Raw genomic sequence first — 20044 nt, forward strand, 5'->3', positions numbered from 1 at the left:
TTTCCACAGGCCATCACACTGATGAACAATTCAACCTGCTATAAAACAAATTAATTCATGCAAAGTACCTCATGTACAACTTCAATCTGTTTGTTTCTCTTCTTTGCACATTTTTTTTTGTACAAAAGTTTATTTTTACTTATTTAAATTGTTTTTTTTTTTATTTGTGAATTATTTAGTGTTGACTTGTGCATGTTTGTACAGAGAGAGTACAGTTCAAAACCGGAGTCAAATTCCTTGCATACTATTGAAAATACTTGGCGAATAAAGGCTATTCTGAATATGAGATGAATGAATGAGTGAGAATAGCCTATATATGTATATTATAATAGCCAAATGGTCTCTGTGTGCATGTGTAGTGTAGGTGTGTATGTATGGCTTTGTTCACGCAGAAAACGATGACAGCTGACATTTGCCATTTGGTATGGTTATGTATTTTGGGTCAAGGATGAATGCTGCAAAAGCAAAGTTGATAGGGCAAATATTTTTGGAGAAATTAGCAATTTTTGCTAACCAGTAAACAATGGACATTGTGCTGCAATGCACCATGGGAGTTTGGGGTTTGGGGGTTTTAAATGTTATTGTGGTTCATGTTAGTTTAACAGCTTGGGACTCCGGCAAGTGTGGTTGCATTCCTCCCCTCTCCCCTCCTCCTTTTTTGTTCTCTCTCTCTACTCTTCACCAGACTGTGAATTCTTCAAAGTGAGATTTGGATTAACCATGGAATTGATCAGATGGTCTCTCAATGCTATTGACACCATTTTTTCAACAAGGAAATCAGGGCTGGGGGACCCTGCATGCCCTGATGGAACCTACCCAGCGGGCTATGTTCTCGATGCCTGGGAGAAATGGTGCGTGGCATGCTTGGGTCTACTCTCTGTGGAAGACGTTGAGGATTTATTTCTATTCACTTTTATGGTGGGAGGTTTGGAACTGATTGGTTTGTGCGCTGCCCTGACCTACAAGAATATTAGCAAGACAGCTGCTACCAAAATCTCATCCCCTCATCTGTCCATCATGATTTATGAGTTGGGCAAGGCAATGCAATCTCAGACTGCATTAACTTTTGAACTCAAATGCAAAATGGATACCATCTTGGAGCATATTGCTGCATTGTAAAGGAATGTGTTGCTGAGGACGGGAGAATATTCTTCATAAATTTGGACTCTAGATGGTCAGAGGTGCAGTAAATTGAATTTTGTATCTCTCCGCCTAACATCAACATGGCAGCCTTATCTGCTCCTGAAGGTCAAATGCCCTGCTCTTCCCCCAGAAGGATCTACGGCTTTGGTGAAGAAATTCGACTCCCCCTTCTTATCTATCTACCCCCCCCCCCTCCCCAAGCCTGCTGCTGCCGAGCAACGTCAGACCATACACAGACACGGACAATAAATGACACAAATTTAACTCATCTGCTCACGATGCACATCTCCCTCCCTCCATCCCTATTACCCCCCCTTGTATCTCTCCACTCCTCTTACCCTGGCCTCCTCCCTGCCACCCTGGAGGCAGCGTGTTTTTTACTGCTGCAGCCTTCAACTCCCCAAGCTGGGTGGTGCAGGTTCTCCTGCTGCAGCCTTTGCCCACAATTCGGATGACGGATTGCTTCAAGTTTAGTGCACATAAATAATGTCAAATGTATATGTGTTGTCTTTAATTCTAATGTGTGCCATTATTACGTTCAGCTAGTAATAACTGTGGATTAATTACTGTATTTTGTCTGAGGTAATTGGAGTGTAAACGTAATTTTGTTGTTGCACTCGTGTAATGACAATTGTTAGATAAAAAGTACTGTACAAACATGATTAGCATTTATTATCTTTTATTACATCTGCTCTTTTTATCTTGTTCCTTTTTGTATCTTAAATTTTGCAAACTGTTTACAAACAGGAGCCAGGTCAGCCTGTTTACGGTTTGACATTTAGCAAGCTTCAGCAAAACCACTCACTCTGTACCTAAGATTGGAATGATTCAGTTGATTGCAAATGTATCTGCACATGACTAATAGCACATGTTGTAACCGTATATATATAGTCAGGGCTGAAACTGGAAGCAGTGGGAGACCAATGCAGACTCACAGGCATGGTTGGTTTAGTTGAATAATTGGCTTTATCTTGAAACCAGGCATTGGGTTCAGTACACAGGTAGTCAGACATGGAAGCAGATGTATCAGACATGGTACAGGCTAGGACGTGGTCCATAAACCAGGCAGGGTTCGTTCACACAGCACTGAGGTATATAGCAGGCAAAACAAAGGCAGAGTCAAAATACAGGCAGAGTTCAGGATACGGCTAGGCGGAGGTTGGAGCAACAAAGCAAGGTCAAAACACACACGAACAAACTGGACAAGAACGAGAGGCTAGAAAGTGAACAAAGTCAACAATCGGGCAGAGAGCGGTGGAACTGTGAGGGTTTTAAAGAGGAGCAAACTAATCAGGTTGATGTGAAGCAGGTGTGTGGAAGGTTCTGGAAAGAGGTGTGGTTAAGTGAACAAAGAAGAGAGAAAAAAAGGCAACAGCGTGCAGGAGGGCAAAACAAAAGTGGTGCAAAGCAAGATAAGTAGGTGACAGAAGAACTAACAGAATAACGTGATGTGTTCTAGACAAACAATGCGTGAGCAAAACAAAAAGGGGCAGAACTAAGAAATACTGTGACTAATCTAAAGAGGGCAAAGAGACAAATGACTAACTAGAAAATAAATAAGCAAACAAAACCAGAGGTTATAGAAAAGCACAATAAATAACAAAGAACTTAACCTGATAAGAAACACTACATAACCAAAACATGACTAAAGCATAAAACAATAAATGTGATAAACAGAACAAAACTAAGACTAAAACAATTAAAAGGGACCAAGAGTGAAAGCAAAACAATAAGCAGTAAAGTAAAACTATAAATGTGGTAAGCAAATGATAAACAGGGAGTAAATCAAACAAAACCAATTACAACCGAAGCATGACCATGAAAACTGAATGTGACTAAACACAGAAGGCTCAGAGCATAGAAGATGAACAGGGTCAAGAACAATACCAGCAGGGCCTAAAGGGCCAGATCATGACAGTACCCCCTCCCCAAGGGACTGACACCGGCAGTCCCCAGAGAACTACAGAAAGAGACTGACAATGGGTGGGCGGAGGGGGGAACGACCGGAGGGCAGCAACAGCAGGGACAGAGGGGAGGGAACAGCTGAGCCAACATGGAACACTCGGCGGAAAACCATGTGGTGGTCCGAAACCCAAATGATAACCAGGGGAATGGTCTGGAGGCCTATACTGATATATGGGGAAGTCTGGAGGGTGACCACTAGGCCTATTACAGTGCGAGGAGACCTCAGGAGGCCCATCATGTGAATGATCAGGCACTGTGGCAGGTACAGAGCGAGAACAGGGATGGACCACGGAATCGACATCAATGACCTGATGGTTGATAACTTCACTGAACTGACGGTGGTCAGGGAGATGAGGCAATAAACGAAAGGGACAGAGAGCCGAGAAAGTCTGATGTAAACCAGAAAACTTAAAGAGGGGAAACTGGTGAAGCAAAAAATTAACCAACCAAATCCCAACACAACTCAGGGAGCCAAAAAGAAGGGGAAAAGACAATGGAGAAAACTGTAATGTAAACCCAGATGCAACCAGAACTGAAGGACCCAAAATGAAACCTATACCAGCGGCGATAAAAAACATACCAACAAGGACCCGGCGAGAAAGGCAATTACGGTGATGACAAAAACAACAAAAGTGCTCAAAAAAGGAACAAAAACAAAAAACTGACAAACAGAAGTTCCGTGAAGGCCAGATGCAATAATAGACATAAGGAAAAGACGACACAGGGCACTAAATCGTGTCAAAAAAGTATGTACAAGGTCACATCCCAAACTAAACTAATGTAGGGGGCAATTTAAACCAGAAAAGCGAACTAAATAGCAATAAGAGGAATAAGCTGTATTAAACCATATCCAAAAATATTGAAGAACCCCTCCAGGTCTAAAATTATTTGGACAGTAGAATAACACAAACCGAAACAAACATGAACCAAGACATCGGTTAATCAAAGAACGTATTTGGCATTGGACCTGATGGAGGGGGATACTGAACCCAGCTAAACTAGTGAAACATGTTTTTGGGATGCTGAGCAGCCTTCTGAGTGAATGTAGAAGATAGCATACCCAGGAAAACAGGTTTTGGGAAAAATAAAAAACAGATATGTCAAAAACAAAACTGCGTGAAAGGCCAAGGGATTTCTGACATGAAACGAGAATTTGCTTCATTAAACTCCATAAAAATTGACAAACTCGCTGAAAAGACATGCAAATTCCAGGCAACTTCATAAACAACTCAACGGAGGTAGCAATCAAGCAAAGCTGTTTGCGGTGAACATGTCTCATAATTAAGGGCAAGCTGTGAGGAGACCAGAGAAACAAAATAAACTTGAGACAGAGCATGTTGAGAATGACTGTCAAAATCTGGGTGCATGAATTGTCAGATAACCAAACCAGGCTTATTAGTGGAGAAAAAAAATTGCATGCAAAATGGGTTATACAAAAAAATAAAAAGGAAAATCATCAAAGAGTGAACAAACAAAAGAACAATTACTGTTTGGTGACTGTTGGTTCCGAAGGACATCTCCAAGGACTCAGCTGACAGTTGGGCAGGAGGCAATGGCTCTGTAGGAGTGGGCGTGGCAGGAAATCCCGGTGACGTAAGCTTCAATGTCATTGTGGGAGTGGCAAAAGAACACGGTGACTCTAGCTTCACTAAGAACGAAGCAGGTGTCATGGGCGTGGCTTGAGGCAAGAGCTTCCAGGAGGGCTGAGAAGGCAGCTCTGATGACGTCAGCGTTGTTGTCGAACTCATCGGAGTACGCTCAGCTGGGGCCTTCACCGCTGAGGCAGGACCAACGAGCATGCTCGTCGTCATGGTTCCCACAGAAGCCATGGTTGGTGAGACCGAAGAGGGCAGAACGGCTTGAATAAGTGCCGTTAGCGTTGCTGTTGTCACTTCCGGTGCTGTAGCTGAATCGCTGAGCTCGTGCGCTGCAAATTGCGGCACTGACATGGAACTTCCGAACTGCTTGACAGTCGGTTCAGGAGCTGGAAGCAGAGCTGATGGTTCCAGAGAACTTTCCTCCATCAAGAGTTCAGGCACTGTTGGAGCTGCAGTCTTTCGGGAAGCACAGCCTATCGGAGCCGGGTGCTGCAGCTGAAGTGGCCCCAGCTTACATGGAGTGGGGACTGGAGGTGGGAGAGGTGACGCCAATTTCGGTGTGTAACTTGGCTGTGGAGACAGTTCTCTTGTCCGGGGCTGCTCTACCAGCTCTCGTATTGTGGAGTGCCTTGGAGCCGGAACTGGTGCAGAAGACGAGGCTGGAGATGATGCAAGAATCATCTGAGAGGACAACGGGTGACAATAAGCAGGAGATACTGCGGCGTCAGACAGCGTAATGGAGCGAGGTGTGTTAAGACTGGCTATGATGTCTGCTTCAAAGAGGAAGTCCATCGGGTCCTCAACGCAGGTAGGCAGCTTACCTTGCTTGAATAGTGCTTTTGTTTTGGTTAACTCAGGGAATGCAGAAACCATTTCCGGAGCAGTGAGGAGTAGTTGATCTACAGTAGACAAAATGCACTGCTTGCTCGGTTCGCCTGGACTGTCCATGAATTCAAAAAATAAATCCTAAATTTTGAACAAAAATTCTGCCTTGCTCAGGAGTGATGAATCCTCCATTTCTGACGAGGAATCCTCTTCCTGGTCGGTCCAGTCAGAGTCATCATCTTGTGGCGGGTGAGTGAATTGCAGATATGACTCTGGATGTTTGACCCAATCAGTTAGCCTCTCTGCAGCAAACAAATTGTCCAGATTCTCTAGATCAGGGAAGTAGCGATAAAGCCAGGTGTTTGCTAGAACAACTTCCCAAGCCTGATCCAGATAGTCAAATTTCTCACCTGGGGAATTGACGTGGCGAAAGCAGGTAAAAAAGAATCTTATGTCTTGCGAATACCTCTTTAAGTGCTGACATGTTGAGTTCTGGGTCTGAGTCCGCAGCCTCCTGGTACTGGCCCGATTGTTCTGTCAGTGCTGGTGGTGGGCTGAAACCCGAAGCAGTGGGAGACCAATGCAGACTCACAGGCATGGTTGGTTTAGTTGAATAATTGGCTTTATCTTGAAACCAGGCATTGGGTTCGGTACACAGGTAGTCAGACATGGAAGCAGATGTATCAGACATGGTACAGGCTAGGACATGGTCCATAAACCAGGCAAGGTTCGTTCACACAGCGTCTAGGTATATAGCAGGCAAAACAAAGGCAGAGTCAAAATACAGGCAGAGTTCAGGATACGGCTAGGCGGAGGTCAGAGCAACAAAACAAGGTCAAAACACACACGAACAAACTGGAGAAGAACGAGAGGCTAGAAAGTGAACAAAGTCAACAATCAGGCAGAGAGCGGTGGAACTGTGAGGGTTTTAAAGAGGAGCAAACTAATCAGGTTGATGTGAAGCAGGTGTGTGGAAGGTTCTGGAAAGAGGTGTGGTTAAATGAACAAAGAAGAGAGAAAAGAGGCAAGAGCGTGCAGGAGGGCAAAACAAAAGTGGTGCAAAGCAAGATAAGTAGGTGACAGAAGAACTAACAGAATAACATGATGTGTTCTAGACAAACAATAATGCGTGAGCAAAACAAAAAGGGGCAGAACTAAGAAATACTGTGACTAGTCTAAAGAGGGCAAACAGACAAATCACTAAGTAGAAAATAAATGATAAGCAAACAAAACCAGAGGTTATAGAAAAGCACAATAAATAACAAACAGACCTTAACCTGATAAGAAACACTACAAGATAAATAACCAAAACTTGAGACTAAAGCATAAAACAATAAATGTGATAAACAGAACAAAACTAAGACTAAAACAACTAAAGGGAGCAAGAGTGAAAGCAAAACAATAAGCAGTAAAGTAAAACTACACTCAACAAAAAATATAAACGCAACACTTTTGGTTTTGCTCCCATTTTGTATGAGATGAACTCAAAGATCTAAAACTTTTTCCACATACACAATATCACCATTTCCCTCAAATATTGTTCACAAACCAGTCTAAATCTGTGATAGTGAGCACTTCTCCTTTGCTGAGATAATCCATCCCACCTCACAGGTGTGCCATATCAAGATGCTGATTAGACACCATGATTAGTGCACAGGTGTGCCTTAGACTGTCCACAATAAAAGGCCACTCTGAAAGGTGCAGTTTTGTTTTATTGGGGGGATACCAGTCAGTATCTGGTGTGACCACCATTTGCCTCATGCAGTGCAACACATCTCCTTCGCATAGAGTTGATCAGGTTGTCAATAGTGGCCTGTGGAATGTTGGTCCCCTTCTCTTCAATGGCTGTGCGAAGTTGCTTGATATTGGCAGGAACTGGTACACGCTGTCGTATATGCTGGTCCGGAGCATCCCAAACATGCTCAATGGGTGACATGTCCGGTGAGTATGCCGGCCATGCAAGAACTGGGACATTTTCAGCTTCCAAGAATTGTGTACAGATCCTTGCAACATGGGGCCGTGCATTATCCTGCTGCAACATGAGGTGATGTTCTTGGATGTATGGCACAACAATGGGCCTCAGGATCTCGTCACGGTATCTCTGTGCATTCAAAATGCCATCAATAAAATGCACCTGTGTTCTTCGTCCATAACAGATGCCTGCCCATTCCATAACCCCACCGCCACCATGGGCCACTCGATCCACAACATTGACATCAGAAAACTGCTCACCCACACGACGCCACACACGCTGTCTGCCATCTGCCCTGAACAGTGTGAACCGGGATTCATCCGTGAAAAGAACACCTCTCCAACGTGCCAAACGCCAGCGAATGTGAGCATTTGCCCACTCAAGTCAGTTATGACGATGAACTGGAGTCAGGTCAAGACCCCGATGGGGAAGACGAGCATGCAGATGAGCTTCCCTGAGACGGTTTCTGACAGTTTGTGCTGAACTTCTTTGGTTATGCAAACCGATTGTTTCAGCAGCTGTCCGAGTGACTGGTCTCAGACAATCTTGGAGGTGAACATGCTGGATATGGGGGTCCTGGGCTGGTGTGGTTACACGTGGTCTGCGGTTGTGAGGCTGGTTGGATGTACTGCCAGCTTCTCTGAAACGCCTTTGGAGACGGCTTATGGTAGAGAAATGACCATTCAATACACGAGCAACAGCTCTGGTTGACATTCCTGCTGTCAGCATGCCAATTGCACGCTCCCTCAAATCTTGCGACATCTGTGGCATTGTGCTGTGTGATAAAACTGCACCTTTCAGAGTGGCCTTTTATTGTGGGCAGTCTAAGGCACACCTGTGCACTAATCATGGTGTCTAATCGGCATCTTGATATGGCACACCTGTGAGGTGGGATGGATTATCTCAGCAAAGGAGAAGTGCTCACTATCACAGATTTAGACTGGTTTGTGAACAATATTTGAGGGAAATGGTGATATTGTGTATGTGGAAAAAGTTTTAGATCTTTGAGTTCATCTCATACAAAATGGGAGCAAAACCAAAAGTGTTGCGTTTATATTTTTGTTGAGTGTATAAATGTGGTAAGCAAATGATACACAGAGAGTAAATCAAACAAAACCAATTACAACCGAAGCATGACCATGAAAACTGGACGTGACTAAGCACAGAAGGCTCAGAGTATAGAAGATGAATGAACAGGGTCAAGAACAATACCAGCAGGGCCTAAAGGGCCAGATCATGACATATATATATATATATATATATATATATATATATATATATATATATATATACGAGGGCTGTCAATAAAGTTACGGTCCTTTTTATTTTTTTCAAAAACTATATGGATTTCATTCATATGTTTTTACGTCAGACATGCTTGAACCCTCGTGCGCGTGCGTGAGTTTTTCCACGCCTGTCGGTGACATCATTCGCCTGTGAGCACTCCTTGTGGGAGGAGTCGTCCAGCCCCTCGTCGGAATTCCTTTGTCTGAGAAGTTGCTGAGAGACTGGCGCGTTGTTTGATCAAAATTTTTTCTAAACCTGTGAGACACATCGAAGTGGACACGGTTCGAAAAATTAAGCTGGTTTTCAGTGAAAATTTTAACGGCTGATGAGAGATTTTGAGGTGATTCTGTCGCTTTAAGGACTTTTCACGGTGCGAGACGTCGCGCTGCGCTCTCAGGCGGCGTCGTCAGCCTGTTCAAGCTGAAAACATCCACATTTCAGGCTCTATTGATCCAGGACGTCGTGAGAGAACAGAGAAGTTTCAGAAGAAGTCGGTTTCAGCATTTTATCCGGATATTCCACTGTTAAAGGAGATTTTTTTAATGAAAGACGTGCGGACGGGTCCGCGTGTCAGGACGCAGCCGCCGCGACGCTCCGCCACAGGAAAAACACCTCTGTTGAAAGCCTTAAGGACAAGTTGGAACATGTCCTGCCTGTTAAACAATTTCTCATATACTCACTCCACTGAAAGCCATCAAAAGCCGCCTGGATTTTACAAATGGTTATCAACACGGAGGTGTTTTTCCTGTGCCGCCGCACCGCGTCGGCTGCGTCCCGACGCGCGGACCCGTCCGCACGTCTTTCATTAAAAAAATCTCCTTTAACAGTGGAATATCCGGATAAAATGCTGAAACCGACTTCTTCTGAAACTTCTCTGTTCTCTCACGACGTCCTGGATCAATAGAGCCTGAAATGTGGAGGTTTTCAGCTTGAACAGGCTGATGACGCCGCCTGAGAGCGCTGCGCGACATCTCGCACCGTGAAAAGTCCTTAAAGCGACAGAATCACCTCAAAATCTCTCATCAGCTGTTAAAATTTTCACTGAAAACCAGCTTAATTTTTCGAACCGTGTCCACTTCGATGTGTCTCACAGGTTTAGAAAAAATTCTGATCAAACAACGCGCCAGTCTCTCAGCAACTTCTCAGACAAAGGAATTCCGACGAGGGGCTGGACGACTCCTCCCACAAGGAGTGCTCACAGGCGAATGACGTCACTGACAGGCGTGGAAAAACTCACGCATGCGCACGAGGGTTCAAGCATGTCTGACGTAAAAACATATGAATGAAATCCATATAGTTTTTGAAAAAAATAAAAAGGACCGTAACTTTATTGACAGCCCTCGTATATGTATATATATATGTATATATGTACACAAATTAAAATGTGTGAAATACCAAGTGTTCCAGATGCCACATTGGCTTTAACTTAGCTCATTCTGGTGTGAAATGAGTTTGGTAACAGTGAGAGGGCATTTCATGGGAGAAAACAAATGCATGAGCAGTCCACACAGCCATACACAGAAGTGGAAGTGAAGTCCTCTGACTAATGTCTGACTTTTATTATTCATTCATTTTCTATACCCCCTTTTTCCAATCAAGTGTCACAGGGGGTGTAGCCTATCCCAGCAGTCATGATTTTGAAGTTTGAAGTTAATTGATCACTCTAACGACCCCCACATGGAGTATGAGAGTACAGAATACAATAAATATATAAAACAATAACTGTACAATGAACATATATAGCTCACAAACAGTACACGCACAACAACATGTAATGCAGAGTTCCAACTCTGCACCCTGAAATAAATAAAATAAAACAAAGCAAAACAACTGTTAACTACTATGAGCCCTACTATGATACATTCTAGAACACTCAAAATAAATATTATAGGTTTAACCCAACCGGACAAATAACTGGTCTGCCACAATTTGTAGTAGTAAAAGTATTTGTTTGAGGTAGCTCTGGTTGCACGACATTATATAAGTTACGGAAATGATACATCACAGCATTCACGAACTTTGCTAGGTTTTTTAATTTAGAGATTCTCTTACAATTGAATAATGAGTTCATGGTGCAGATATTTGCGTTTCCCATACATTTTTCCCCAAATACTTTTCCCTCTCTACATTAAAATACTCACATCTAAATAAATAGTGAAATTCATCACTAACCTCATCCAAGTCACACATTGGACACATCATCTCTCCCCTGTTCCCCCCATAAAAACTACCCCTATTTACAGATAGATAGTGATTCCTACAAAAAAAATCTGCATAAATTTATCCAATCTACATTATCCAATTTAATTAAGTAATCTTCCATATTAAGCTCATCTTTAAAAATTCTATAGTTAGTGCATTTGCTGTTGTCACAAATCTTAGCTCGCCACTCTTGTTTAGACATGTCATTCAATCTAAGTTTAAGAGCTTCTTTAAAGTGCTTACTATTAAAATTATTCAATTCATTAGTCCATATGTTGCTAAATCCTGCATTATTAAGTGTGGTTTCTACCATCGCAACCCATTTTGATGTAAATGGGGTCTCAGGGTCTGTATGCATAAATTTCAGTAACTTATACAAAATCACTGATAATTTGGTCTGTTTGCCTGTCATCATCCAACTTCAGAATGCAACTATTCTTTGCCTAACCACACCTATTAATTCATTTGAACCTGTTTCACTGTAAACCATGCAACTTGAAGTGTAACTTGCAACATTTAGAATTCCTTTAAGGAATTTTCTGTAGAAAACTTCAATTTCTGTGATATCTTCAGACCCCCAAATTTCACATCCATATAATAAAATAGGCAACACCAACTTCTCAAACAGATCACACTGAACATCCACTGGGAGCTTCAGTCTACAGACTTTTGATGTCATACTAAATAGAGCTCTTCTGGCTTGAGTAACTTGCTTTGCAATGCACTTCCGATGAGTTCCATTGTAATTAAACAATACACCTAGATAAACATAAGAATCAACTATCTCAAGCGGGTTTCCACCAAAGATAAATATAGTCTTATTCCTAATCTTACCTCTAGAGAAAATTACAATTTTAGTTTTGCTCGTATTAACAGTCAATTTCCAATGGTGACAATATGAGAATGCAGCATTTAAGGCATTTTGTAGCTCAACCGATGATTCCACCATTATAACAGTATCATCAGCGTACAACATAACATACAAGTGCAAATACACCTCCACATCATCATCATTTAAAATATTTCTTATGTCATGAGAAATAGAAAGGCTCAGAGGCTCTACCGTTTAATAGTGAACTAGATTTAGCACCTTGGTACAAGTTGTATATAACAGTAATAACTTTACCATTAATACCACTCCCTATAAGTTTTCTCCATAGTGCAAGATCAAAGGCCTTTTTGTAATCTACAAATGCACAATACAGCCTTTTTTTTCCGACTTGGGTAGATGTTAATGATGGAGTTTAATACAAAAATATGATCCATAGTTGAGTACCCATCCCTAAATTCTGCCTGCTTGTCACCGAGTATGCTTGCACTTTCGAGATAATCTGTAATTCTATGGTTAAGAGTGGCTGTGAATAGTTTATCAAGGCATCTTAAAAGAGTAAAGCCCCTATAATTATCTGGGTCTGTTTTGCTGCCCTTGTTCTTAGACAAGGGTACAGTAAGTCCCATGCACCAATCAGAAGGGATAATACCACTATTCAAGACAAAATTAAACAAGTCAGTTATAAAATACAACATAGTATCACCAGCACACATTTAAAAAAAATTATTTCTTAGTAAATCTATTCCACATGCTTTGCTATTTTTAAGGTTCATTATTAAGTATCTCACTTCTACTGTGGTGAAGTCAAGGTTTAGCTGCTCATTAAGGGAATAATCAATAGATCTTTGATCAAAGTCATCTTCTATGGTACAAGTAGGATCAGAATTTTGCTTCTTACTAAGATTGCGAAAATGATCTGTGAACAGCTGCAATGGTATTTTTTATATAGTTTGGTGTGAAACTGAACTTTTGTTGATTATGTCCCAATACTCCTTTCAGTTATTAGACTTCAACACTCTTAACCTGTTCCTAAAATCCTTATGATAGACCTTTGGCTTGTATTTAATGAATTTCTGTAAGAAGATGCAGCTTCCTTCAAAATGATTTTGATTATTCTTGTAAGTAAAAATTATTCCTCCTTTTAAGATTGTTTTTTAATTTCAAATATTTAGCTCTTTCAGTATTGGATTCAGATTCTCCTTTTCTTAATACCTTTTGCAGATGGAATTTTGCAAACACCTGTCCCCTTTGCTACTCCTAATAAAGTGCTACTAACATTACTACATAAAGAATGTAAACCTGCCTGACTAGGCTGTGACTTGAGGCATGCAAGCTCCTCTTTCAGACTAGAAATATCTATCTGATTCATTTTATTTTTGTAATCTATAGATCTAGTTGCATCTCAGTTGAACCATAAACCCTTATATTCAGAGCCATCTTCACTTAGCCTAGCTGCAATGTGCAAATGTTGTTCTGAGTAACACTCATTTTGGAGAGCTACATTTTTTAGCTTCCAGAGTAAATGTAATTGCACAATGTGTTGGGAAAGTGTAGTGACACGGACCCACAACAGGGGGCGTAAATGAGCAGACAATAGATGAGCCAAAAATACAACACTTTACTGTTGTCAAATGTGCACAACGAGAATACAGACAAACGCAGAATTTGGATCACAATCAAAATATACAAGGTGATGTGTGGGTAGGCTCGAGGATAGGAGACGTCCGTCTCGAGTAGAACCGGATCCCACACGATTTCCACTGCCACCGAACCCGAAGGATACTGGAGCCGCCAAGTCCCGAGTCCCCAGGTGGTCACCGTCTCCGACTGTCGGATCTGGTACTGCTGGCAGGAAGCAGAAGAACAGATGTGATGAGTGTATGACAATACACTCAGTAAACAGTCAGCAAGTCGTCTTTCCAGGTGGGAAACAACACCTCGACCTTTAATACAGAACACAGTTGTGCAGAGCCTAAGAGCTACTTATCGTTTTGGCGTGAGGGTGAAGAACGTCACTCCTACATGGACCACAAAATGCAGCACCCAGCTACAGCAGCTACAGCAACTCCTGCAAACACTCAGAAAAGAGATCACGTGCGTACGGCACAGTCAAACGGCTGAGAGTTTACCATAGAGGTAGACGATATCTCGGCGACGAGGTGGAGATGTCGTCCGGCTTTTGTGTGTGTGGTTGATGACCTGGTGATTGGTGACAGCTGTCATAGTTGATGAGTGACAGCTGTCACCCCGGCTGTTCTTGTAAGGCGGCAGCGCCCTCTCGTGCCTGAAGCCCGCACTTCAGGCAGGGCGCCCTTTGGTAGTGGGCCAGCAGTACCTCCTCTTCAGCGGCCCACACAACAGGACCCCCCCCTCAACGGGCGCCTCCTGGTGCCCGACCCGGCTTGTCGGGATGGCGATGGTAGAAATCGGCCAGGAGGGCCGGATCCAGGATGAAGCTCCTCTTCACTCAGGAGCGTTCTTCAGGTCCATAACTCTCCCAGTCCACCAAGTACTGGAAACCCCGGCCCTTCTGGCGGACGTCCAGGAGCCGACACACAGTCCAAGCTGGTCCTCGTCGGTGATCCGGGCAGGAGGCGGTGCCGGTCCGGGAGCACAGAGGGGTGAGGTGTGATAGGGTTTCAATCTGGAGACATGGAAAACCGGGTGGATCCGCAGTGAAGCTGGGAGCTGGAGCTTCACTGCGGCAGGACTGATAACCTTGAGGATCTTAAATGGTCCAATGTATCTGTCTTTGAGTTTTGGGGAGTCCACTTGTAGAGGAACGTGGAAAGCCATACATCCTGCCCGGGCTGGTATGCAGGGGCCGGGGAATGCCGGCGATCTGCATGGGCTTTGGCCCTCATCCGGGCTTTCAACAAGGCAGAACGGGCGGTGCGCCACACCCGACGGCACCTCCGCAGGTGGGCCTGGACCCGAGGGCACACCGACCTCTCCCTCCACCACAGGAAACAATGGGGGCTGGTACCCCAGACACACCTCAAACGGGGAGAGGCCGGTGGCAGAGGACACCTGGCTGTTATGCGCGTACTCGATCCAGGCCAGATGTTCACTCCAGGCCATCGGGTGCGCGGACATCACACAGTGCAGGGCTCACGCCAGTTCTTGGTTGGCCCGTTCTGCCTGTCCGTTGGTCTGCGGGTGATACCCGGATGAGAGGCTCACGGTGGCCCCCAGTTCTCAGCAGAAACTCCTCCAGACTTGAGAGGAGAACTGGGGACCTCGATCCGAGACAATGTCCACGGGTATCCCATGCAGACGCACGACGTGGTGGACCAGGAGGTCTGCTGTCTCCTGGGCCGTAGGGAGCTTCGGGAGGGCCACGAAGTGGGCCGCCTTGGAGAATCGGTCCACTATCGTGAGGATGGTAGTCATGTCCCGGGACGGCGGGAGGCCCGTGACGAAGTCCAGGCCGATGTGGGACCAGGGGCGATGGGGCACAGGTAACGGTTGGAGGAGTCCCTGTGCCCGTTGGTGGTCAGCTTTTCCCCTGGCGCAGGTGGTGCAGGCCTGGACATAGTCCCGAACGTCGGCTTCCATGGACGCCCACCAGAAGTGCTGCTGGACCACTGCCACGGTCTTTCGCACCCCTGGATGGCAGGAGAGTTTGGAACCGTGACAGAAGTCCAGGACGGCAGCTCTGGCCTCTGGTGGGACATAGAGGCGGTTCTTAGGTCCGTTACCTGGGTCCAGGTTCCGTGCCAGGGCCTCCCGGATGGTTTTCTCCACGTCCCAGGTGACGGTGGCCACGATAGTGGACTCAGCTAGGATGGATTCCGGCGGATCCGACAGCTCGGTTTTGACTTCAACTTCGTGAACCCGGGACAGAGCATCCGATCTTTGGTTCTTGGTCCCGGGGCGGTAGGTGATCTGGAAGTCAAAACGCCCGAAGAACAATGACCAGCGGGCTTGCTTGGGGTTCAGCCGCTTGGCGGTCCTGATATACTCCAGGTTCCGGTGGTCCGTGAAAACCGTAAATGGTACCGTGGCTCCCTCTAACAGATGTCTCCACTCCTCAAGAGTCTCTTTCACCACGAGGAGTTCCCGATTGCCCATGTCATACTTCCTCTCAGCTGGGGTCAACCTGCGTGAAAAATAGGCACAAGGATGGAGAATCTGATCGGACTCCCCGCTCTGGGACAGCACGGCTCCTATCCCTGAGTCCGAGGCATCCACTTCTACCACAAACTGGCGGCTAGGATCCGGCTGCACCAGAACTGGTGCAGTCGAAAACCGGATTTCAACTCCCTAAACGCGGCCTCGCACCGATCCGACCAGGTAAATGGTACTTTGGAGGAGGTCAGAGCTGTCAGGGGGCTAACTACCTGACTGTAGCCCGGGTTAGGGTTACCTTATGAACCTCCTGTAGAAATTCGCAAAGCCGAGGACCTGTTGCAGCTTCCTACGGCTTGTCGGTTGGGGCCAGTCTCTCACCGCCGCAACCTTGTCTTGATCAGGGGCGACGGAGTTGGAGGAGATTATGAACCCCAGGAAGGACAAAGAAGTGCGGTGGAACTCGCACTTCTCGCCCTTCACAAACAGCCGGTTCTCCAACAACCGCTGCAGGACCTGACGTACATGCTGGACATGGGTCTCAGGATCCGGGGAAAAAATGAGAATATGGTCTAGGTATACGAAGACGAATCGGTGCAGGAAGTCCCGCAAGATGTCATTTACCAAAGCCTGAAACGTCGCGGGGGCGTTGGTGAGGCCGAACGGCATGACCAGGTACTCAACGTGACCTAATGGGGTGTTAAATGCCATCTTCCACTCGTCTCCCTTCCGGATCCAAACCAGGTGGTACGCATTCCTAAGATCGAGTTTTGTGAATATTTGGGCTCCATGCAGGGGCGTGAACACCGAATCTAACAGGGGTAGAGGGTACCGGTTGCGAACCGTGATCTCGTTCAGTCCCCTGTAGTCAATGCATGGACGGAGTCCGCCGTCTTTCTTGCCCACAAAAAAGAAACCTGCACCCATCGGGGAGGTGGAGTTCCGGATCAGCCCGGCAGCTAACGAGTCCCGGATGTAGGTCTCCATTGATTCACGTTCCGGACGTAGAGGAAGTGGGCCAGCAGTACCTCCTCTTCAGCGGCCCACACAACACAATGCACATCGGACAGACACATATCCAAGGCTGATATATGGAAACAGTTGATAGAATGCAATAACAGTCAACAACACTTGTAGTCTTACACACCTCTCTGCAGCTTCTCTCCCCCTGCCATCCCCTCATTACCCCATCCCCGTAGAGACGGTGCCTGCTCCCAGACTACCAATAACCAGCAAAAATCTATTTAAGCATAAAAATTCAAAAAGAAAAAATAATATAGCACCTTCAACTGCACCACAGACTAAAACAGTTAAATGTGGTCTATTAAACATTAGGTCTCTCTCTTCTAAGTCCCTGTGGTAATGATATAATAATTTATCAACATATTGATTTATTCTGCCTTACAGAAACCTGGTTACAGCAGGATGAATATGTTAGTTTAAATGAGTCAACACCCCCGAGTCACACTAACTGTCAGAATGCTCGTAGCACGGGCCGAGGCGGAGGATTAGCAGCAATCTTCCATTCCAGCTTATTAATTAATCAAAAACCCAGACAGAGCTTTAATTCATTTGAAAGCTTGACTCTAGTCTTGTCCATCCAATTGGAAGTCCCAAAAACCAGTTTTATTTGTTATTATCTTCGTCCACCTGGTCGTTACTGTGAGTTTCTCTGTGAATTTTCAGACCTTTTGTCTGACTTAGTGCTTAGCTCAGATAAGATAATTATAGTGGGCGATTTTAACATCCACAGATGCTGAGAATGACAGCCTCAACACTGCATTTAATCTATTATTAGACTCTATTGGCTTTGCTCAAAAAGTAAATGAGTCCACCCACCACTTTAATCATATCTTAGATCTTGTTCTGACTTATGGTATGGAAATAGAAGACTTAACAGTATTCCCTGAAAACTCCCTTCTGTCTGATCATTTCTTAATAACATTTACATTTACTCTGATGGACTACCCAGCAGTGGGGAATAAGTTTCATTACACTAGAAGTCTTTCAGAAAGCGCTGTAACTAGGTTTAAGGATATGATTCCTTCTTTATGTTCTCTAATGCCATATACCAACACAGTGCAGAGTAGCTACCTAAACTCTGTAGGTGAGATAGAGTATCTCGTCAATAGTTTTACATCCTCATTGAAGACAACTTTGGATGCTGTAGCTCCTCTAAAAAAGAGAGCTTTAAATCAGAAGTGCCTGACTCCGTGGTATAACTCACAAACTCGTGGCTTAAAGCAGATAACCCGTATGTTGGAGAGGAAATGGCATCTCAATAATTTAGAAGATCTTCACTTAGCCTGGAAAAAGAGTCTGTTGCTCTATAAAAAAAGCCCTCCGTAAAGCTAGGACATCTTTCTACTCATCACTAATTGAAGAAAATAAGAACAACCCAGGTTTCCTTTCAGCACTGTAGCCAGGCTGACAAAGAGTCAGAGCTCTCTTGAGCTGAGTATTCCATTAACTTTAACTAGTAATGACTTCATGACTTTCTTTGCTAACAAAATTTTAACTATTAGAGAAAAAATTACTCATAACCATCCCAAAGACGTATCGTTATCTTTGGCTGCTTTCAGTGATGCCGGTATTTGGTTAGACTCTTTCTCTCCGATTGTTCTGTCTGAGTTATTTTCATTAGTTACTTCATCCAAACCATCAACATGTTTATTAGACCCCATTCCTACCAGGCTGCTCAAGGAAGCCCTACCATTATTTAATGCTTCGATCTTAAATATGATCAATCTATCTTTGTTAGTTGGCTATGTACCACAGGCGTTTTAAGGTGGCAGTAATTAAACCATTACTTAAAAAGCCATCACTTGACCCAGCTAGCTTAGCTAATTATAGGCCAATCTCCAGCCTTCCTTTTCTCTCAAAAATTCTTGAAAGGGTAGTTGTAAAACAGCTAACTGATCATCTGCAGAGGAATGGTCTATTTGAGAGTTTCAGTCAGGTTTTAGAATTCATCATAGTACAGAAACAGCATTAGTGAAGGTTACAAATGATCTTCCTATGGCCTCGGACAGTGGACTCATCTCTGTGCTTGTTCTGTTAGACCTCAGGCTGCTCTTTTGATACTGTTGAGATTAGAGCATGCCATAGGTATTAAAGGCACTGCGCTGTGTGGTTTGAATCATATTGTCTAATAGATTACAATTTGTTCATGTAAATGGGGAATCTTCTTCACAGACTAAAGTTAATTATGGAGTTCCACAAGGTTCTGTGCTAGACCAATTTATTCACTTTATACATGCTTCCCTTAGGCAGTATTATTAGACGGTATTGCTTAAATTTTCATTGTTACGCAGATGATACCCAGCTTTATCTATCCATGAAGCCAGAGGACACACACCAATTAGCTAAACTGCAGGATTGTCTTACAGACATAAAGACATGGATGACCTCTAATTTCCTGCTTTTAAACTCAGATAAAACTGAAGTTATTGTACTTGGCCCCACAAATCTTAGAAACATGGTGTCTAACCAGATCCTTACTCTGGATGGCATTACCCTGACCTCTAGTAATACTGTGAGAAATCTTGGAGTCATTTTTGATCAGGATATGTCATTCAAAGCGCATATTAAACAAATATGTAGGACTGCTTTTTTGCATTTACGCAATATCTCTAAAATCAGAAAGGTCTTGTCTCAGAGTGATGCTGAAAAACTAATTCATGCATTTATTTCCTCAGGCTGGACTATTGTAATTCATTATTATCAGGTTGTCCTAAAAGTTCCCTAAAAAGCCTTCAGTTAATTCAAAATGCTGCAGCTAGAGTACTGACGGGGACTAGAAGGAGAGAGCATATCTCACCCATATTGGCCTCTCTTCATTGGCTTCCTGTTAATTCTAGAATAGAATTTAAAATTCTTCTTCTTACTTATAAGGTTTTGAATAATCAGGTCCCATCTTATCTTAGGGACCTCGTAGCACCATATCCCCCCAATAGAGCGCTTTGCTCTCAGACTGCAGGCTTACTTTGTAGTTCCTAGGGTTTGTAAGAGTAGAATGGGAGGCAGAGCCTTCAGCTTTCAGGCTCCTCTCCTGTTGAACCAGCTCCCAATTCAGATCAGGAGACAGACACCCTCTCTACTTTTAAGATTAGGCTTAAAACTTTCCTTTTTGCTAAAGCTTATAGTTAG

General features: G+C 44.1%; 1 protein-coding gene across 1 annotated transcript in view; it reads left to right on the top strand.

Moving 5' to 3' along the window:
• The window catches only part of lgi3 (leucine-rich repeat LGI family, member 3), a 94519-nt gene that overhangs the window by 49418 nt on the left and 25057 nt on the right, over nucleotides 1–20044 (top strand). The gene's annotated exons all lie outside the window — the stretch shown is intronic.

Source organism: Thalassophryne amazonica, chromosome 5 (assembly GCF_902500255.1).
Source record: "Thalassophryne amazonica chromosome 5, fThaAma1.1, whole genome shotgun sequence".
Taxonomy (NCBI): domain Eukaryota; kingdom Metazoa; phylum Chordata; class Actinopteri; order Batrachoidiformes; family Batrachoididae; genus Thalassophryne; species Thalassophryne amazonica.